At 41.4% G+C, this 21,320-nt stretch overlaps 1 protein-coding gene across 8 annotated transcripts in view; it reads left to right on the top strand.

The window, feature by feature from the left end:
- The window catches only part of RALY (RALY heterogeneous nuclear ribonucleoprotein), an 84,561-nt gene that overhangs the window by 2,154 nt on the left and 61,087 nt on the right, over nucleotides 1-21,320 (top strand). The window lies entirely within an intron of this gene.

The raw sequence follows: 21,320 nt of genomic DNA, 5'->3' as shown, positions 1-21,320 counted from the left end.
CTATTTCATTTAATGCTCATGACGGCCTTCTGGGGTTATCCCCCTTTCCAAAAGCAAAAAACAAGGCTCAGGGAGGTGAAATAATGTGCTGCAAATCATAGTAGTCCTAGAAGTGTAAAGTCTTGGTACTAGTACCTGTTACTTATTTCTTAAGTGTGAGCTTGTGTAATCTCTTAGTGCAGAGAGGATTTTGATTTACCCTTGGGTCACATCGTTAGAGACGTAACTCCGTTTTCCCTGACTTCTAGGCTAGTGTCCACTATGCTGTGGATGAAATCCCATTCTGGGGATATGAGGGGTCGGAGGGAAAGGAAATTACTATGGATTTCTTGCTAGTATTGCCCGTTAGAATTTGATGAAGGTAGGGGACTCCAGATCTCAGGCACAACTGAAATTCTCTGGGATTTTGGCTCAAGGAAGGCTTGAGTCATTATAACAGTGAGGGCTATCCATTTTGTTTATAGTATGTTCCTCCCCCCAAACCTTGAGTGTTCTCCATAGTGTTTAGATTTATAGCTCCTGGTTGGGGAAGGGGAAGCAGGAAGTGGCTCAAGTCAAGTGCTTCAACTCTCTGCCTTCAAATAGGGTTTTATTTTCCCTATTTTCAGGTAAGACCAAGAGGGATAAAAGCGAACTAAAATTAACTTTGACTAGTGTTCTAGTTTTCCAGTGTGTTTGATCCTGGTGTGGGAAGTGTCAAAATCAGGTAGGCCACATTTTGAAAGAGTCTCCTGATGTTTGCATTAATTCTTGGGAGTCTGGAGGTCTGTTGTGCCCTCCTTTTTCCAAAATTCTGGATTTAGAAGTCGTGGTATGTAGGGGCTGGAAGGGGTCTTACTATCTGGTCTAACTTTTTTGTTTGCCTTGTCCCTCTTCCCTGTTAATTGAACACTGAAAGGGGAAGTAAGTTGTCTAAATTCACAGACTGCCTTAGTGACAAATCGGAACTAGAATTCCCAGTCCAGTAGTAGTTATATTTCTACAATCCCTTGCCACCTTTTGAAAGGGCAGTAAATTACATAGTCAGGCCTTAAGACCAGGAATCCTGAGTAAATTGAAATCACGAGGAAGTTGTTTAGTTCCAGCCACTCTCCGTGCCTCAGGTTTTGCATTAAAAGGAGGTCAGGTTTTGTGCACAGGTGTACCAGTTCTCATTACTTTTATTGTGTGGTACTTTATGGTTTATAGTACTCTTCTGGAATCATCTGATTTCGTTTCTAATCAGTTCTGTGAGGGAGTTCTTAGAATTTGCTTTACATCTCCATTTTACAGCTGTAATTGAGAATGGAGACACAGCAAGGTTGGGGTACTTGCCTTTCTTATAATCACCAGATTAACAAGTGGTAAGGACAGGACACCTTTCATGGGCAGAGGATTTGATGTGGCATAATAAATTGAGCCACTTATTGTGACTCTGTGAACCTGTTTCCTTTTCTATAAACTCAACAGGCTTGTGTGGGAGCTGTGAGAAATGGCTGTGAAAGTCTATTGCAGTAGTAGAAATAATAGCTAACATTAAGTACTTACCATATACCAGGTACTGGACTAAGGACTTTCTGTGGGGTATCTCATTTATTCCTCAGAGCAACTGTATGAATTAGGTATTATCCCTGATTTACAGAGGAAGAAATAGGCTTTAGAGAGGTTATATGACTTGTTCAGGATCCTGTAATTGATAACTGCAGACAGTATAACTTTAAAGCCAGTGTGGGTGTTTTTTTGTTTTTTGTAAAAATACATGAGACATAAAATTTACCATTTTAACCAGTTTTAAATGGACAGTTCTCTGGCATTAAGTGCATTCACACTGTTACGCAGCCATCACCACTATCCTTACCTAGAAATTTTTGTCTTCCCCAACTGAAACTGTATCCATTAAACACTAACTCCCTATTCCCATCTCCCCCCAGCCCCTGGCAACCACCATACGATTTTGTGTGTCTGATTTTGACTATTCTAAGTACCATATGTAAGTGGGATTGTACATATTTTGTCCTTTTGTGACTGGCAAAGTTGGCACTCTTTGTGCCTCCCTTGACCTCAGGGTGCTTTGTAAATGCAAAATGATCAGCCCTGATTGGCAGTATGCATCCCCAGAGTGGGAACCGAAGCCTGATTGTACCTTTGGTTAAGCTCCTTACCCCCTTTTCCTCTATCACTGAAGCCTGTTTTGGAGATCTGTGCTCGCCTCTTTTGTGTCTTCCAAAGTGACCTCTTACCCTTGAAATAGAACCCAGAGGACTCTCCACTGGCCTTGTTTGCACCTGCCTTTCTGACTATACAGGGTTTGGGCATATCAGGCTGCAGTGATCAAGAATAGCAGTGCTATGACAGCAGCTCGGATCAGAACTACTCAGAGGATGATTAAATGGATTACCTTTATGAAATGTTCTCTCTCTTTGCCCTCCTCTTTGTATATAGTCACACAAGAGGGATTAGCTTTGGTTTCCTAGAGGGTGTTTATGGATACTCCTTGTTTGCAGGTGGTTAGGATGGAGTTAAATGCATTTAGCCTTCAGAATTCTCTTTGGTTTGACCTTTTCCCGTTCTATGTGTTTGGGAGATGGTGGGTTGGTAGAATGTGGTGTTTGTGAAGGGTAGTTGGAATTTTGTCCTGATATTTACAGGGGGTGGGAGTGGGAGGTGTTCCAGAGATGGGTTTAATAGGGCAGCAAACAGATCTGAGCCTGTTGCACTTTCCTTAAAGATCTGATGGCTTAGCATTGCCTATGTATTAAGTCCAAACCCCTGAGTGTGATAATGTCAGAATGTGCTGAATTGTTTATTGGGGAGGATCTTGTAGTTGAGGAACTTTAAAGTCCCGTTCTGGCTACCTGTTGAGATTTGGTTTCATTGGACACTTCATTATCGGAAAGTTTTTCATTTACAGGAAAATTATTAAGCATCTGCCATGCACAGTCCTAACCTTGGGGATTTGGGTCTGTATAGTGTCGTGGGGAAGACAGGCAAGGAAACAGGCCATGTGAGAAGTATTGTGAATAGGGATAAACACTATGAGAGCATAGAGAAATGGTTACTTATCCAGCCTTGGAGGCTTCTTCAGATCTCAAGAAAAACAGAGAGACCTGAGGCAGGAGGAAACGAGATTTGGAGAGTTGAGGAGAGAAGATAAGACTAGGCAGAAGGAATTGCAAGTTTAGAGATGGTGGTGGTAATAGGTAAGACTTTGGCCATTTACTGTATCTATCAGATACTATACTCTTAAGCATTTAACATGTGTTACTCCTTCCTATAACCACCTTGAGAAGTATACTATTACTCCCATTCCGTAGGTGAGAACAGACCCAGAGGGGTTAAATACATCTCTCCGTTTTCTCAAGATTGTTGAATGGATCATAAAACAAAAGATGGGTGGATGTGGCCCAAGATGAGAGGAGACTGGTACAGTAGGTAGAGCAGAAGCCAGGTCATGAAAGGGGCTTGTTGCCCAGGTTGAGGAGTTTGAACTTTAAACTGAGATGAGGGGGGCCATGCTCCCCTGGGCATTTTAGAAGGCTCTCTGGCTACCTGTTTGGAGAGTGGATTGGAGGGCTAGAGTACCATGGGCAAAAAAGACCAGTTAGGAGGAGGCTGTTATGGTACATACAGGTAGGAGATGATGATGTTTCCAATGAAGGGTGTGTGTGTGTGTGTGTGTGTGTGTGTGTGTGTGTGTGTGTGTGTAGAAGGAATTGTGAATGAGACACAAAGATGATTGGTGTGGAGAGTAAGCAAGAAATCAGGGATGACTTCTAGATTTCTACCTGGTGCAGTTGTACAGATGAGGATGCTGATTATTGAGGTGAGGACACAAGAGAGAGGGTGGATTTCTCATGCAGGGTCCTACATCTGCTTTCATTTACCTTCTAGTTACTGATCCTAGTTCTCCATGGGGAGGGTGGGAGTGGGGGCATGGGTGAGGGAGAGATATTTCACAACACATCTGGTAACTATTCCTGACTAAACTGGGTGATGTAAACGCTAGTTTCTTTTTTTTCTATTTTTTTTTAATGTATTTATTTTGAGTGAGAGGGAGGGGCAGAGAGAGAGGGAGAGAGAATCCCAAGCACCCTCAGTGCTCTTAGTGCAGAGCCAGATGCAGGGCCTGAATTATGAACCATGGGATCATGACCTGAGCCAAAATCAAGAGTTGGATGTTTGACTGACTGAGAGCCACGCAGGTGCCCCAACATTAGTTTAGAAAAGGGGGAAATATTAAGATATCAGACACCCAGGCCCTCTGTAGCCCTGAAGATTGCTTATGTTAAGCCAAGAACAGCTTACATTTTCTTTAGACAATGTCCTTTGGTACTGCTCTATGTGCTTCGGTGGCCCTCTCTAAGTCACTTGTGTTTACTACCTGCTAGGCACTGGGAAAACAAAGTTGAGTAAAACAGGAGCTTGCATCCAGAAAGGCAGCAGGTCTCAGTAGTTTAGCTAACAGTGGTGGAGGCAGAGGGTAGGGTGAGGCTGGTCAGGGTGGGACCAGATGCCGAGGGATCAAGAGGGATTTTTGTTACGATTCTAGATGATGATTTAGATAATATATCTCTTGGAGAGAGGCATTTTCTTTCTTCTTTTCTCTCCCATTTCTTAGGCAGTGGTGGGGGGGGTGGTGGTAAGAGTAAAGATAGGAGTGTTTTCATATGAATGTCTATAAAAACTTTTTTTTTTTTTTCAATTTTATCTTGAGGTATAAAAGGTACAACTGGAGTGGGGAAGATGACAGCAGTAATGTTAACCTGCTGACTTACAACTGTCCATTAGGTATTATAAGGAAAGTTTCAGACCTGAGATGGGGTACTGCTCTTAGACTCTCAGGATTAGAGAGAGGGGGGACAGTGGGATAAACTGGGAGCCTAGTCATGAGCCTGAAGATTATTCATTCTGGTCCCTGCTGTTAATTCAGCTTGTGGTCTTGCCTTTCCTTTTCTGGTGCCATTTCATCATAAAATAATCTCAGAGCTCCCTGAAATTCTGTAAAGACCCAAAGGGTGGGAGCTGGGGGCAAAAATTAATTTTGAGGTCCTTCTCTGGTCACCTTCCCCACCCTGCTTAAATGAATAACTAGACATAGGCATCTGTCCAAGTATCATTAGTTATCTTTTCCATTTCTATAACCCTCCCTTTTTTTTTTCTTCAGTTTATTATCTTTCACTTCTTAAGGACCTTCATGTGAATAAATGACCATACCTCATTGGAGGATGGGGGGAAGTGTGGAATATATCACTAGGTTCTATTCTATATCTCCAGAAGGTCATTTAGGCTGTCCACTGCTCTCTCTACAGGGTTAGGGGTGGGGAGATTGTGGTTGAATACTTACAGTTTCTTTCTTTGATTTTTTTTTTTTAATTTTATTTTTTAAATTTACACCCAAATTAGCATATAGTACAACAATGATTTCAGGAGTAGATTCCTTAATGCCCTTTTAGCCCATCCCCCTTCCCACAACCCCTCCAGTAACCTTCTGTTTGTTATCCATATTTAAGAGTCTCTTATGTTTTGTCCCCCTCCCTGTTTTTATATTATTTTTGCTTCCCTTCCCTTGTGTTTGTTCTGTGTCTTAAAGTCCTCATATGAGTGAAGCCCTATGATATTTGTCTTTCTCTGACTAATTTCGCTTAGCATAATACCCTCTAGTTCCATCCATGTAGTTGCAAATGGCAAGATTTCATTCTTTTTGATTGCCGAGTAATACTCCATTATATATATGCCACATCTTTATCCATTCATCCATCGATGGACATTTGGGCTCTTTCCATACTTTGGTTATTGTTGATAGTGCTGCTGTAAACATTGGAGTGCATGTGTCCCTTCGAAACAGCATACCTGTATCCCTTGGATAAATACCTAATAGTGCAGTTGCTGGGTTGTAGGGTAGTTCTATTTTTAATTTTTTGAGGAACCTCCATACTGTTTTCCAGAGTGGCTGCCCCAGTTTGCATTCCCACCAGCAGTACAAAAGAGATCCTCTTTCTCTGCATTCTCGCCAACATCTGTTGTTGCCTGAGTTGTTAATATTAGCCATTCTGACAGGTGTGAGGTGGTATTACATTGTGGTTTTGATTTGTATTTCCCTGATGATGAGTGATGTTGAGCATGTTTTCATGCATCAGTTGGCCATCCTGGATGTCATCTTTGGAGAAGTGTCTATTCATGTCTTTTGCCTGTTTCTTCACTGGATCATTTGTTTTTTGGGTGTTGAGTTCGATAAGTTCTTTATAGATTTTGGATACTGACCCTTTATCTGATATGTCATTTGCAAATATCTTCTCCCATTCTGTCGGTTACCTTTTAGTTTTGCTGATTGTTTCCTTCGCTGTGCAGAAAGAAGCTTTTAATTTTGATGAGGTCCCAATAGTTCATTTTTGCTTTGGTTTCCCTTGCCTCTGGAGACGTGTTGAGTAAGAAGTTGCTGCGGCCAAGATCAAAGAGGTTTTTGCTTGCTTTCTCCTCGAGGATTTTGATGGTTTTTTGTCTTACATTTAGGTCTTTCATCCATCTTGAGTTTATTTTTGTGTAGGGTGTAAGAAAGTGGTCCAGGTTCATTTTTCTGCATGTTGCTGTCCAGTTTTCCCAGCACCACTTGCTGAAGAGACTTTATTCCATTTGAATATTCTTTCCTGCTTTGTCAAAGATTAGTTGGCCATATGTTTGTGGGTCCGTTTTTGGGTTTTCTATTCTGTTCCATTGATCTGAGTGTCTGTTTTTGTGCCATCTTTCTTTCTTTCTTAATGTTTATTCATTTATCTTAGAGAGAGGGAGAGGGAGAGCGCGCACACGTGACTGGGGAGGGGAGAGAGAGAGAGAGAGAGAGAGAGAGAGACCGACCCAAGCAGGCTCCATGCTGCCAGCACAGAGCTCGATGCAAGGCTTGAACCCATGAACTGCGAGATCATGACCTGAGCCAAAACCAAGAGTTGAATGCCCAACCGACTGAGCCACTCAGGTACCCCAAATAGAGTTTCTGAGGCTCCGACATATGTATTTGAAGTGCTCCACTGACTAAAGTGCACATCTGGTTATTCTTCTGACACGCCCAGTGTTGCTCCACTGGGCAAAATAGGCTTTTTGATGCTTGCCAAAGTCATGTAACTTGTAATTACCTGATATTCTCTGGGATCTGTCTTCCTGTCTAAAACAAGGGGGTTGGACTAGATAATATTGAATGATATTTTTACCTCTTAATAGTATGAATTTCTGGTTTTATGGAAGTGACTTAATTCATTTCTGGAAGGAGAAACAGTTTTGTTAGAGCATTGAGAGTATGTCAGAGGGTTAAATTCTGAGTTCACGGGTACCTTTCAGTATATAAACAGATGGATATTGCTTTTTAGAGTGGACAGATTGCTGAAAAATTGCTTGTGAGATGAATTTATCAGATTGTCTAAGGAGCTCCATTATAAACTTGGAGCTGTTGTCCCATGGACAAACTTGGAGTCTAAGGACTATAAAAAATTATATTTAAATGTTTGGCAAACTGTTTAAAATCATAGAATAAAGACAGATAAAAAACAGCATAAGATTCCCAAACAGTACTAGGACTGGAAAAACACTATACCCGGAATTTGCATTTCCTTAGAGCTTTAGCTTTATGAGGTAGATGCCTCTACTGAGGTTACCTGGCCCTTAAAATGCCATCTGTAGAGACTGAATAGTTCTGTTTATTTGTTAAGGTAAGAATCATTGCTTTATCCAAGTAAGTATTCTCTTTTAGAAGGCCAGGTTAATAAGTTTAATGTTATTGGCCAGGTTTTCTTCATTCTAGAGGTATTTATCTGGTATTTAGCGGTCTCCTGTTAGTTTTATTAAGGATTTTTTTTTTTTTTTTGTAATTTATTGTCAAATTGGTTTCCATACAACACCCAGTGCTCATCCCAAAGGGTGCCCTCCTCAATACCCATCACCCACCCCCCCCTCCCTCCCACCCCCAATTAAGGATTTTAGTAAACCTAGTTAAAGGTACTGTTTGCATGGTCTCTGTTGATCTGTTTGTCTAGTTTCCTTTGTAATTCTTTGTGCTAGTGAAAGCAAGCTCAGCAGTAGATTTAAAAGAATCATTTCTATAACTCATTTCTCTAGATCTGGGTTTCCTTTCTGGAAGTAGGATCATGCTATACTGAGAGGTCAAATGTTGCCTGCTTACATGGGACTTTGGGACTTTGTTCTTCCAGATAGCTGTAAGCTGGCAATGAGGAATGGTATTGTCAGTATAGTAATAATAGCGATGCCTGAATCAGAATCAGTTGAACACAAGAATAACTTTTCTTCAGGCCTTAAAGACTCACCTTAAATTGGTTTTCACATAAGTTAAAATCAGCTCTTGATAAAATTAGGGTCTTAGTAGAGTTACCATACTGAGTAGGCTACCTAGCTGTGATAGCATGATTATATTTATGCAACTGCTTTTCATCCCAAAGTTCAGTCATTCTTTTCCAGGAATTTGGAGTACCTGCTATGTGTTCTGTCTATGGAGAACATAAAAACAAAGCAAGACCTAATTGCTGCCCTCAAATTACTTTCAGTTTTGAGAGAAGTACAGTGGATCCTAGTTTCTGCTTACTCCTGCTGCCCTGGCCCAGATATTTGGGTTGAGGATTCAGACTAGAAATAGCAGAATTGATGGATGTATCACTAGGCAAGGAGACCTTTTTGAAGATCTGACTTCCAGTGTTTGCATATATTTTTGCCCCCCTTTATCTATTGGTGAGGTGCCCCACACACGGTGTGTAAAGTCAAGAACATTAGGGTAGGGGACAACATTGTCCTTCAGGCTTGGGTGTCCAGACATCTGTCTAGTGCTTTTCCTAATCTCCTCACATCAGTTCTCTGGCTGGCTTCCAGAAAGATTTGATACTGTCTAGCTTCTTCTTTAGGAAGTAAGAAAATGAAGTTTCATATTGAATTATTTGAAGTTTTATTATACTCAGTTTTGAAATAGCTCTCTATTTTGCTTGAAAGTGAATTATATGAAGTGTGGTTTCTGGCATTTGCTCAATTTGTGACTTAATAATTGTGATTAAATTGTGGTTCTTGAAGCCCACCACCACTGTCTCTGCCAGTCGTCTTTGAACACTTTGCAGCATGGAGCCCTAAGGAAATGGAGGGAACGTTGAGCTTACCCTGATCTTGAAGGGCTCTTCCCCTTTTCTGGTTTCTACACTCAAAAAAGAAAGGTTTTTTGGATGTTGTGTTGTGTTCGAACAATTTAGCATTGCCTGTGAGGTTTAGAAGAAGAGAAAATATGCCTGTGCCTGTCCTTGAAGGTTGGAGATAATATTGAAATCAGTCATCCAAACTGTATGGAGCCCATTGAATGCCTTCTTGGTGCTGTGAGGGATGTAAACATGTATAGCATATTCTTGACTTCAGGGAACCTATGGTCTCTTTGGGGAGAGAAGATGTGTATCTGACAATAAGGCAGTTTGGTGTAGATAGCGTTGTTTGGATGACTAAGGTCTACTCTTGTTCTTTGACACTAATTTGGCCAGGTAAACTGAAATAAGTCATTTTTCCTCTTGGACCTCCATTTTGTCATCTAGAAAATGGGGCTAATATTCCATATCTTAACTTCTTCACAATGTTATTGTGAGGAACAAGTTAATTTTACTAAAAGTACAAATGATACATTATAAAACCAGATGATGCAATTTATATGTGAATTTATATATGAACATATATATATATATATATATATATATATATATATATTATACATGAAGAACACATGAGCTATTTGTCAGAGTTAATGGGTAAATGGCAGTGTTTTCCATAGAAGGAGAGATCTCTTTGGGTTGGAGTGATCAGAAAGAGCGATCTGAATCAGCCTCTAGGACTGGAGAAAGAATGATGGAAGCATTTAGACAGGGGCATTGATGAGGCAAAAGACTAGGAAAAACTTAAGGGGAGCAGGCTAGTGTTTTCCAGCCTCAAGTCACAGGGTAGGTGTATGTTCAGCATTAGTTACCAGTTTTCGAAGGCATACCAGATTACACTCTCGTTAGTGGTATAGGAGAGATTCCTGTTGCTTCGCATTCGGGTCAACACTTAGCATTGTCTTTTTCATTTTAAGTCCTGTTGGTTGATAGTTACAGAACTGAGTTTAATGAACGTAATATGAACTCTCAGGTAGCAATGCCATGAAGAAGTAAGATTGGGATTTCAGAGAAGGGAGAGATTGCTTCATTTGTGGTGTGTGGTGCCCAGGGGGCATTTATGGTGGAGTGAGCATTTCACTGGGCTTTGTAGGATAAAGATAGTGACCATATATTATCTGGGACCACTTCAGTTTCTCATGTTCTGTCTGGTTGTGCTTAATAAATTATGACACACCAGTATTTCTGTGTCAGGACTCTTATCTCCTTGATACCCTGAAATCTCTTCTCAATTGCTGTGCCCCACTCCCTTTCCCTACCCCATTTTCCCAGAAAGTACGGTCACAGGAGATTTTAGGCTATGGAGATGGAGAGAAGACATTCTGTTGAACAGAAACACATGAGTGACTAAATTGAATGGCATCCCTATTCTTGCTAATGAGCTGAAGAGGGGAGGATGTGTCCATACTTCAAGGGGTGGATGGTGATGCCTTCTCATAGCCCTCTGGAGCAGGTGGAAAATGTCTACTGTTCCCAAGCCAATTGTATTTAAACTGGATAGGATGAGAATGACCTCTTTGCCTGAAATTACATCATTTCAGGAAATAAGTTAATCCAGCAGTAATACTTGAAATATATCAAAAGAGAGTTTGTCTTTTAAAAGAAGGGGGAGGTGGCAAGAGGGAATACCAAAACCTAAAGAGCTTAGTCTCTCAAAGCTCATCTATTACTTGTATATTTGCTCAGGGAAAAATTGCCATTTCTTTATCAGCTTTCATCCTGCTGGGTGGACCCTAGCTGAGTGTTTATTTTCTGTAGTTTTACCAAATCACTTTGAAGGCTGGTGTGAACATTGATCATTTCTTAGAGCCTTTCCTCTTTGTTCTGTCAGCAAATTTTAGAAAATGTACCTTAAATTACCTGGTTGGGGGAAATGAGGTGGCCCTGCCTGCTCCCAGAGAGCAGTACTTCCATGTTAAACATTAGTTAGGTCCTGATCCTGTTTCAGGTCTGGGGTATTTGTCAGGAGAGACTGACACTGATGCCACTGGGGACATATACTAGAGGGTATTTAGGCCTTCTGTCAAGTAGACTAGTTGAGTACTTGATTAAAAATCTGATCTCGGTTCTAAACCTAACTCCGTGTTTGTTATTAATAGTTACTGCCCTGTATCGGGTGCCCAGTGTGTTGAGATACCATGCTTGGTACCTTGGTTCAAACTAATAGAGCTGATGTTTATTTAAAATTACTGTGTGCTAATAAGCTCTTTGTGTATGTATAGAAATCTTTATAAATCCTATAATACAAGACCTATATAAGAAAATTTATGTATCATTTACATATGTTATATAAATCTTGTATATCATGCATAAGTCTGTCTATATATAAAAATCATTTATTCTTACCTCAACCTTAAGAAGTAGGTTCTGTTGATCCTCATCATATAGATAGGAAACTGAGATGCCAGGAGGTTAAGAAATGTATTGTCACACTGCCAGTAAATGAAGTTGCCAGGAGTTAAACCTAACCAGTTATTTATTTTTAATATGAAAAATTTTAAACATACCCAAAATAGAATAGATTAATGAAGCCTGATTCATTACTGTACCTATCACTCAGCTTCAATTCATGGTCAGTCATATTTCATTTATACCCACCCCTAGCTACTTCTCGTCGTGTGCTTTGAAGAAAATCTCAGCTATCATATTTTGTCCTTAAATATTTCACAACATATTTCTAAAGGATGATTTAAAAAATAAAACTTCAGGGGCACCTGGGTGGTTCACTTGGTTAAGTGTCCGACTTCGGCTCAGGTCATGATCTTGTGTTTCATGAGTTCAAGCCCCGCATCGGGCTCTGTGCTGACAGCTGAGAGCTTGGAGCCTGCTTCAGATTCTGTGTCTCCCCCTCTCTCTGCCCCTCCCCTGCTTGTGCTCTCTATCTCTCAAAAAATAAATAAATGTTAAAAAAAAAAAATTTAAAAAACTGCAGTGGGGCCTGATTGGCTCAGTTGGTAGGGCATGCAACTCTTGATCTCAGGGTTGTGAGTTCCAGCCCCACATTGGAGGAAGAGTTTACTTAAAATACAAAACACAACTACAGTGCCATTTTCATCCTTGTAAAATTTAACAACTCCTTAATACCATCAAAATTCAGATTGTGTTCAAATTTCCAGTTACCTCATAAATGTCAAAATCTTACTTTTACAGTTTGTTTGACTTAGGATTTATATAAGATCCACATTTTAATTGGTTCCATCTTTTAAGTCTCTCTCTCTCTCTCTCTCTTTTTAAGTTTATTTATTTATTTTGAGAGAGAGCATGCATGAGCAAGCAGGGGAGGGGCAGAGAGAGAGAGAGAGAGAGGGAAGGAGAGAGAATCCCAAGCAGGCTCCGCACTGTCAGCCCAGAGCCTGATGTGAGGTCTCATCCCATCAACCATGAGATCATGACCCAACCTGAAATCAAGAGTCTTATCCTTCAACTGACTGACCACCCAGGCGCCCCCTAAGTCTCTTTTAATTTGTAGTTCACCCCTGTGTGGTTTTTGTGTTACCTTTATTTGTTGAAGTAACTGGATTGTTTTCCATGTTCTGAATTTTCTATAAATTGGTGGTTGTATCTAGGGGGCAAATATGTCTTAATCCTCATGGCAACTCTGCAAAAAATAGGTATTTTTGTTTTGCAGATGAGAAAACAGACTGAGAAAGATTGGGTGACTTGTCTAGAGCCTCCCAGCAACCTTGGATTTAAGCACAGACCGTTTTGTCTCCAAAGCCTTTGTTCTTTGCTTTTCTCCACTCCCCCATTCTCTGACCTTGGGCAAATCATTTTAAGTTCTCTGGGCCTTAGTTTCTTTGATACATACACTGATGAATCTTATAGGAGTAGTAGTTTATGTGTCGATGACCATTTGAATGCCTACTATGTGATGGCATGGTACTAGATGCTGTGGATGATACTCAGGTGAATATGTTTTCAGTGAGCAGGTGGTCAGCCAGGGACTGTAGGACTATACCCTGTTTCAGACATGGAGACTGTTTTGGACATGATGGGGCTATAGGAGCTTCCTAACTAACCTTTCTGTCTTGTCCTCTTTCATGCCATACTCCTCCCTGCTGCCAGGTGCCTTTTTCTAAAAACCATTTTTGTTGTGTACTCCCCTACTTATAAATCTAATTTGAGGGACTTGGTAAATAAGAAACAAAGTTTTTCCAGCAATAAACCTTCCCTCCTTGAATTGAGTTACTATTTCAAGGGCAGCTGTTTTTTTTTTTTTTTTCCCCCTTTTGTTTGGCAAAGGTATGTTATTGCTTTTATGTAAATGCTGAGGGAATCTGGAGATGATAGAAAAATGGTGGAATAAAGCATGGGAATGCCATCTTGATTCAGGGGAGAGCATACATTTAGCATTGTACTGTTGACTCTCAAGGACATCTGACTGTAATGGAGCAGTTGTGCTCTTTTGCAAAGAAAAGGTACTTTTAGTTATGAAGTTTAGGGACAAAAGTTTTAGAGATATTCCTTTAAGGGGAACCAAGCTGCTGAACTTTCATTTTACTGGCTAGCCAAGCCATTAAAATGGATGCAGTATATAGAATTGAAGTCATGTAGAACAGTGGCTTGGGTCTGTAATTTGGGTAGCAGGCAGTCAGCACTGGGGTCCAGGCCAACATACAACTATAAGTAGTAAAAGTCCAAAGTCCAGAGTAGTAAGTCTCAGGGCATTTGTATCCCTAGAGTGCCTTATATGTAATAGGTACCTAATATCATTAAATCTTTCTTAAAAAAATATTTTTAACAGTGGATTAAGCTAAAGAAGGTGTGGAATCATGGGTTCTATTTAAGTTTATTTTGATTTATTTTGAGGGAGTGTGAGGGTGCAAGTGGGGGAGGAGTGGAGAGAGAATCCCAAGCAGGCTCCACACCCTCAGTGCAGATCCTGATGTAGGGCTTGAACTCGTGAACTGTTGAGATCATGACTTAATCCAAGAGTCCGATGCTTAACTGAACTACCCAGGCGCCCCTGGAATCATGGGTTCTAAAGCTCAGGAGCCAAGTGGTCCAGAACTCTGGATAGCTCCTTGGAAAAACAGTTCCTCTGACAAAAGTTAGGAGTCCTCAGGGGACTCCTAAATCCTTTCTGTTCAGAAGTATTCAGAGGATCTTACCCTCTAGATCAGGGATTGCAAACTGGCAGCCCCTTGGGTTGCCCCTGGCCTGCATACATATTTTGTTTGACTTTACCTGTACTGTTTTTCTGTTTTGTTTTGAGTTGGACCCCAGCCTGGGGAGATTGGGGCTGCCTTTCAGTGGAGATACCTTGTATGAGATCAGAAATCCTGGCATGTGGGCTATGAGGGTGACTGATTTCTCCTGAAGAGGGAATAGCCCCCTGCTATTCTGTAGACGGCTTTAGTCCCTGAGCCCTCTATTAGGGATTCCCTTTATTGTGATTCCTTGTGCACTGCCTGTTTAAGAAGCTTGTATCTTGGCCTTTTTTTTTTTTTTTTTTTTTTTGGTCTTTGAGGCAAAGGGATATGGCTTTGATCTTTGGGCAAGTCTGTAGCACCAGCCCAGTTTGGCAAAATGCTTGTGTTTTAAAGAATCACGTTCTTCATTTCTGTCCATCTCATGTAGTGTTTCCTTATTGGCTGGCTTCTTTAAATGGAGCATATTTGTTCTCAAGTTTGTCAAAGCCCTCACCATTTCCTATTGTCTCTGTGATACCCAAGCCCAGTGCTTATTGCCATTTATCATCAGACTAGTACTTTGTTCTTTGAAACACTTGGTCACCTGTACTTAATTTTGCTACCTGCTTGGTCCTTTTGGGCCAACCCCACTCTAGATGGAACTCTTTGATATTGAAGGGGCTTTGCCCAGTTATGTACTTATGTACTTTTAGTCTGCTGGGGCTAGATGAACTATCTTTATTTTATTAGAAACTTTTGGTATCCCTATTGGCTAGTAAGTCTGTCTCTTTGCTTGTCTTAGGACTTCACCAGGACAATAAACAAGTCAAGTCTCAGTGAAACTTGTCCTTGTAAAATTAGCATTTTTTGCAGTCTCTAACACACACAAGCTAGAGGAGAAGTGGGTTCTGATGCCTTGTGAAAGAAACCATGACCTCTAATACAAAACTTTTTTAAGGAGTTAGTCCCTGGTCTTTGTCCCACCTAGTTGCGATGAGCTGCAGCTCCTGGGTGTTTAGGTGACTTTTTCTGAATAAGTGACTTCTTGCTGCTTGATCTCTTTGGCTTCTTGTAATTATTGTAGCATTGTCATCTTGTATGTGGCACATCATGGTAATTTCAGTGACAACTGATCATGATATCCCAGATAAAGGGAGGAAGCTAATAAGTGTTAGGAACTCAAAAAGGATATTGGGCTAAGTTCTTATACGGCTAGTAGAATTTTGAACTGGAAAGGAGTTTTCAGCAAAAACCTAATTAAACCTTTTCCTTTTACAGATCAGTCCCTATTTGAGATACTTAGCTTTGTGTTTCTTTGTGCTCTCTATTCTGTATGGGTTTTTTCCATTATATCCCACTGGACCATGATCTCCACAAAGGCAGGAACCATGTCTGTCTTGTTAATTACTGTCTTCCCAGTGCTTGCCATAGGACGTAAGTATTTTTTGAGTGGATAACATGGACACATGGCTGAGTATTGGATGATATATGAAATCATAGGATAAAACATACCTTCCTAAAGTGTCAGTGTACTCAGATTTTTTGGATTTGGAGTAGTTTAAATATTATAACTAGTAATTGAAAAGTTTACTCTTATATTAAATCATGTTAGTATGAATTTCTTTTAGATAACATGAGAAGGCATCAAATAAATTTCAGAATTACAGTAGGTCCTTTGACCTTTGCCCCAGAGGTTTTAGAGTTGCCTGAATGAACTCTGATATTTTTGAAAAGCTAGAAAACTAATTTTTTTCGTATATTTTTTAAAGTTTATTCATTTTGAGAAAGAGTGAGGGCAGGTAGGGGAGGGGCAGAGAGCAGGAGAGGGAGAATCCCAAGTAGGCTCTGCGCTACTGGGGCTCTATCTCACAACTGTGAGCTCATGATCTGAGCCAAAATCCAGAGTTGGATGCTTAACCAGCTGAGCCACCCAGGTGCCCCTAGAAAACTAATTTTTTTTAAAAACATGAGATCTGATTTGAAATGCTAGCAGTTAATTCAGAGGTTTTTAAACAAATTTGTGTGGGTAAGACAAAACACATCCTTGGCTTGAACATTTGTTTGTGACCTAGTAGGTAAACAGGTCTGGGGAGCAACTAGACTTTGGATAGGGTCAAATAGATCATGGTGTCAGGGACAGTTGCCATTTTGGGCCTGGCTTCTTGGCTTCAAACTGGCCATAGTTTGAAGTGGAAAGAATGAAGTTACAACTTGATAGGTTAGGAAAATTCTCACATTAAATATCACCGTCTGGGAGGCTCTGTCATTTGAGCATCTGATTTCAACTCAGGTCATGATCTCATGGTTTGTGAGTTCGTGCCCCACGTCGGGCTTTGTGCTGACAGGTCAGAGCCTGGAGCCTACTTCAGAGTCTGTATCTCCCTCTCTCTCTGCCCTCCCCTGCTTGCACTCTGTCTCTCAAAAATAAATAAACATTAAACAAATTTTTAAATTCTCTGTGGGAAGCAGCTTCTATAAAGCTATCTCAGACCTTAAGAGAGCTTCACCTTTACTCCCCTTGTTTTGCAGTTGAAACTGAGGCCCAGGGAAGAAAGCAGAGCTTTTCTTTAGGAACCTAAACAGCAGCCATAGGTCCTCGGCAGACCCTTCTTCAAACTCCAGATCTTTGTTGGGTGCTCCTGCCTCACACACTCTTAGGGCATGAGGCAAGGTGTTTTGGCATACTTTGGGATGGTTGGTAGAGCTAGGCAAACTCTGTTTCTTGGCATAGCCCTATCATCCTGAGCAAAGGGAGGGTTGAGGTGGCAGTTAGTAATGTGCTCAGTCTCAGCCCAAAGGGTCTATTTCTGTCACTAGCATCAGATTGACCTTATTTTTTCTACATAGAAAGATGTAGAAGATAGTTCAGCAACAAGGAGCCTCAGTGCCAAGATAGATCCATCCCTCCTTGTGTTTCCTCCCTTCCAGCTCCTTCCTCCTTGAGCCCTCCCCTGTGCATCACTTACCTTCTTCCTCTTTGAGCCTTCCCTTATGCATCACCTACCTTCTCCCACCCCCCATCCCCACTCTTTTATTCTTTGTATTTGTCTCATTGTTGCCCTTCTCCTCCATGGGGAAATTCTTGTAATCCTCTGCAGTAGGCAGAGGCTGGGATTGGACCTGTTTCTAGGGTTTTTAAGGGGACTTGCTCTCAAGTAGGGCAACTAAATAAAGGAGAATAGACATTTTTAAACTGCCCCCTCTTCTCTACCTCACCCCAGATTGGAAAGGATAAAATCTCAACTCTGGGCTTGACTGCAAGGCTCGTACAATCTGGTGCCACCTCACTTTGCTACCTTCTGTCAGCAGCATGGTAACATCCACTGTTTCCCTGTGCTCCTGCTCAATTCAGAATGACTTTGACTGTTTCTCTGAGTAGAAAGCTCTCAGCTCCCTGCCCCCTTTACTAGACAAGCTCCTGTTCATTTTTTCAAAGCATTTCAAATGCCATCTTCTCAATGAAGCTTTCCTTGATCACTCCATAAGCAGAATTAATATTGGTCTTCTTTGCACTTTGCTTCTACTTCTGTAGTTGTACTCTGCTGTTGTATCACACTCAGATCTCCTCTCATTCATGAAATTAAGATCTTATGGGCCAGGGGACAGTGTACTACTTAACTGTTTCCTCTGTGTCTCTGTAACAGGCTTGGCATAAATAGTACTTGCAGAATGAATAACAGAAATGTATGTGTACTGATAGCCGTGGTATAAACTTGAGTATTAAATGCTACAGGTAAAATGTGACAAAATGCTCTGGAACTTTATGGGAAATTTTTTTTTTTTTTTTTTTAAGATTTTTTATTTTAAGTTTGTTTATTTGAGAGAGAGAACAAGTGGGGGAGGAGCAGAGAGAGAGGGGGAGGGACAGAATCCCAAGCAGACTGCACTGTCAGTGTGGAGCCTGATCTGAGGCTCGAACTCACAAATCTGTGAGATCATGACCTTAGCTGAAATCAAGAGTCAGGCACTTAACGGACTGAGCTAGCCAGGCACCCCCCCCCTTTTTAAAAATTTATTTTGAGAGAGCACATGTATTGGGGGGAGGGGGAGGAGGGGGCAGAAGGAGAGGGAGAGAGAATCCCAAGCAGGTTCTGCACTGTCAGCGTAGAGCCTGACACAGGGCTCAATCTCACGAACAGTGAGATCATGACCTTAGCTGAAATCTAGACTCGAATGCTTGACTGAACCACCCAGGTGCCCCCCCTTTTTATTTTAGAGAGAGAGCATGAGTTAGGGGAGAGTGGTTGAGGGGGGCAGGAAGAGAGAATCTTAAGCAGGCTCCATGCTCAGTACGGAGCCTGACACAGGACTCAATCCCATGGCCCTGGGATCATGACCTGAGCCAAAATCAAGAGTTGGATGCTCAACTGACTGAGCCACCTAGATGCCCCTGTGGAAGTTCTTGAGAACTAACTTCTAATTGGGAGAAATCTTGGAAGTTTCTAAAAACTGGTAGCATTTGAATATGTCCTTGAAAATTCAGAAGAAATTCAACTTGGCAAAGATGGTGGGAAGAACATTCCAGGTGGAGGAAATGGTTGGAGTAAAGGCAGTGAAGAAGTACAGAGATTCAGGCCACCACGTATTGCACCCATCTCTTTAGCTAGAATCCTGTTAGAGTGTTAGTGTGCTAAATTTCTGGGCCAGCCTAAAGGAAATTCTCTCCTGTCTTTTGTACCTTTTTTCTTTTGTGTTCTTCTTTCCTTCTCTTATCTTTTTTTTAAATATTCTTTTTTTTAATGTTTATTTTTGAGAGAGAGTGTGAGCGGGGGAGGGGCAAAGAGCGAGGGGGACAGAGGATCCAAATCAGGCTCTGCACTCAAACTCAAGAGCTGTGAGATCATGACCTAAGCCGAAGTTGGATGCTCAACCGACTTAATCACCCAGGTGCCCCCTCCCTTTTCTCTTATAACCTACTTGATGCCCCCCCCAACCTTTTCCCTTTCTTTTATCTTCCTATTTCTTCAGTCCTCCCCCCCACCCCGCTTTTTAACTTTATTGTTGATCTTTTTCTACCTATTTTCTTCTTTTTTGCCCTCTTCCCCAAGTTACCCAGGAAATCCAGTACTTTGGGTTGAAATGTGAATCAGCTATACAATATTTAACTCCAAATAAACACCTCCCTTTGTGAAGAAGTAATTATGGCATAATTGCTTGCATAAGATGTGTCTGTTGTGTTTTATTGGCATTGGCTTTTTTTAACCTCCCACGATGCTGGGGGTGTCGGTACCATTTTTTTTTTTTTAATAGTTGTCATAATGTCAATTTTAATGAGAAATTTCTGCAGACAGCCTTGCCCTTGAGTGGTATGAGCCTTGAGGCAAAGCTAGGGCTGGATGAGTCAGATACGCTCAGGGATCTGTTTTCTCATGCATATGAGTGTCTAGGCCACACACACTCCCTCCAGTCCCTACAAGTTCATATGCTTTGCAACACATAGACACAAAATTGAGTTACAAAGGTGCACACATTGCTTCTCTTCCATACACATCCATATAATCTCTCTTACACCTTCAAATTATGTACTCCCCACCCCCCCTCCTGCCATGTACCAACACGTTTATCCTCCTATACCCCCAGTTCTGTTCTATTTTCTAACCAGGTACTCAGTATGTGTTGCAAAGGTATCTGCAAGCCTGTCTCACAGACACCACACTGTTTACTCCCTTACATATCCACATAGGTCTTCCTCTGTACACAGACACATCTCCCTACACCTTGGGTCTCATACATTCCACATCACACCATCTCCCACTATTGCCTACACCCCTTCCTTAGGTATTTCTAATCCTCATAAGAGACATTTTACTTTCAGACTAGTTTTGGAAGGAAATGTCTTTGCTGATAGCCAAACTAGTGGACCACTAGGAAGTCTGAACTATTACTTATGACAGGCCGTTCTGAGGCCCCTAGAATAACTTTGTTATGGTTGGGGTGGGGGAAGGCTGGATCAGACAATAGCTGGTTTCTTCTAATTGGTACTACTGTGACCCAAGGTGGATTTGAACCTAGCTATAAACTGGTCCTGTGATTTCAGAGTTCACTTCTATTGGAAGATGATCATATACTTCATAAAAGAACCACTGCATATGTTCTAAATCAGGTTCTCTAACAAGTTCCTGGAGTGCTTCTGTTGTGTAGCCAGGTTTGGAGGCAGTTATCAAGAGGAAAGAAATAGAAGTCAGATCTGCATTATCTTTTTGTACCACCATGGACAAATGATCTTTTCTGGACCTCCGTTTTCTCACTTGTGGCATAAACAAAGCTCATACTCATAAAGGACCCTTTTGGCTCTAAAATTTTATGCTGCTTTATGAGTTCAGTCAGGGATCCTTTTCTACCACAAAAGTGTTGGTTCTCTGGGTCTACCCTGGGCAAGAGTATTTTAGGCTTTGGCTAGAGGCCAGCAGAGGCAGCCTAGGCCCTGACTTTCTGTCAGAAGCACTGACACAGGTCCTAATTAGAAATGGATCAATATGGGCGGGTAGCCAGGCCTGGGGAGCCTGGGAGAAGCCTCCCCTAGCTAGGGAGAATCTGATTACCATGAAGTAAGTGGCTTTGGTTACACTTGTCAACACTTCAGTTCTGCTGGTATAGCCCTCTTCCCCTGGGACCAGTGGGCAGGGCTGCCCTGAGCAAACAAGGAAATGGTTAACTTGTATTCCCCTTTGGTATGTTTTCCTCACCTCTATAAACTTATGATGCTAGGTTTGTAGGATAGGTGTCCTCCTCAGTTGGAAAAATCACTTATTGAATACCTACTAAGTGCTCAGTACTGGTTTAAAGCTCCTTTGTGTGTTTATTTCTCCTCTAGCAGCCTACAGGGATAGGTTCGAAAAGGAAACTGAAGCTCAGAGAAGTGAAATGACTTGGCTGCCCCATGTCACATAGCATGTTCTTTATTGTACTACACTACGTTTCTAGTATTTGCAACACTGATTCCAAGCTGATGAACTGTTTTCTACTGGGGCCATCCCTTACCTTTTTACCTATTGAACTGGAGCTCAGGCCCTCTCCCTGGAGCCCTTCAAAG

The sequence above is a fragment of the Panthera leo genome, chromosome A3 (assembly GCF_018350215.1).
Source record: "Panthera leo isolate Ple1 chromosome A3, P.leo_Ple1_pat1.1, whole genome shotgun sequence".
In the NCBI taxonomy this organism is placed as follows: Eukaryota; Metazoa; Chordata; class Mammalia; order Carnivora; family Felidae; genus Panthera; species Panthera leo.
The sequence above is the reverse complement of the archived record's forward strand: the minus strand, read 5'-3'. Positions and strand labels throughout refer to the sequence as shown.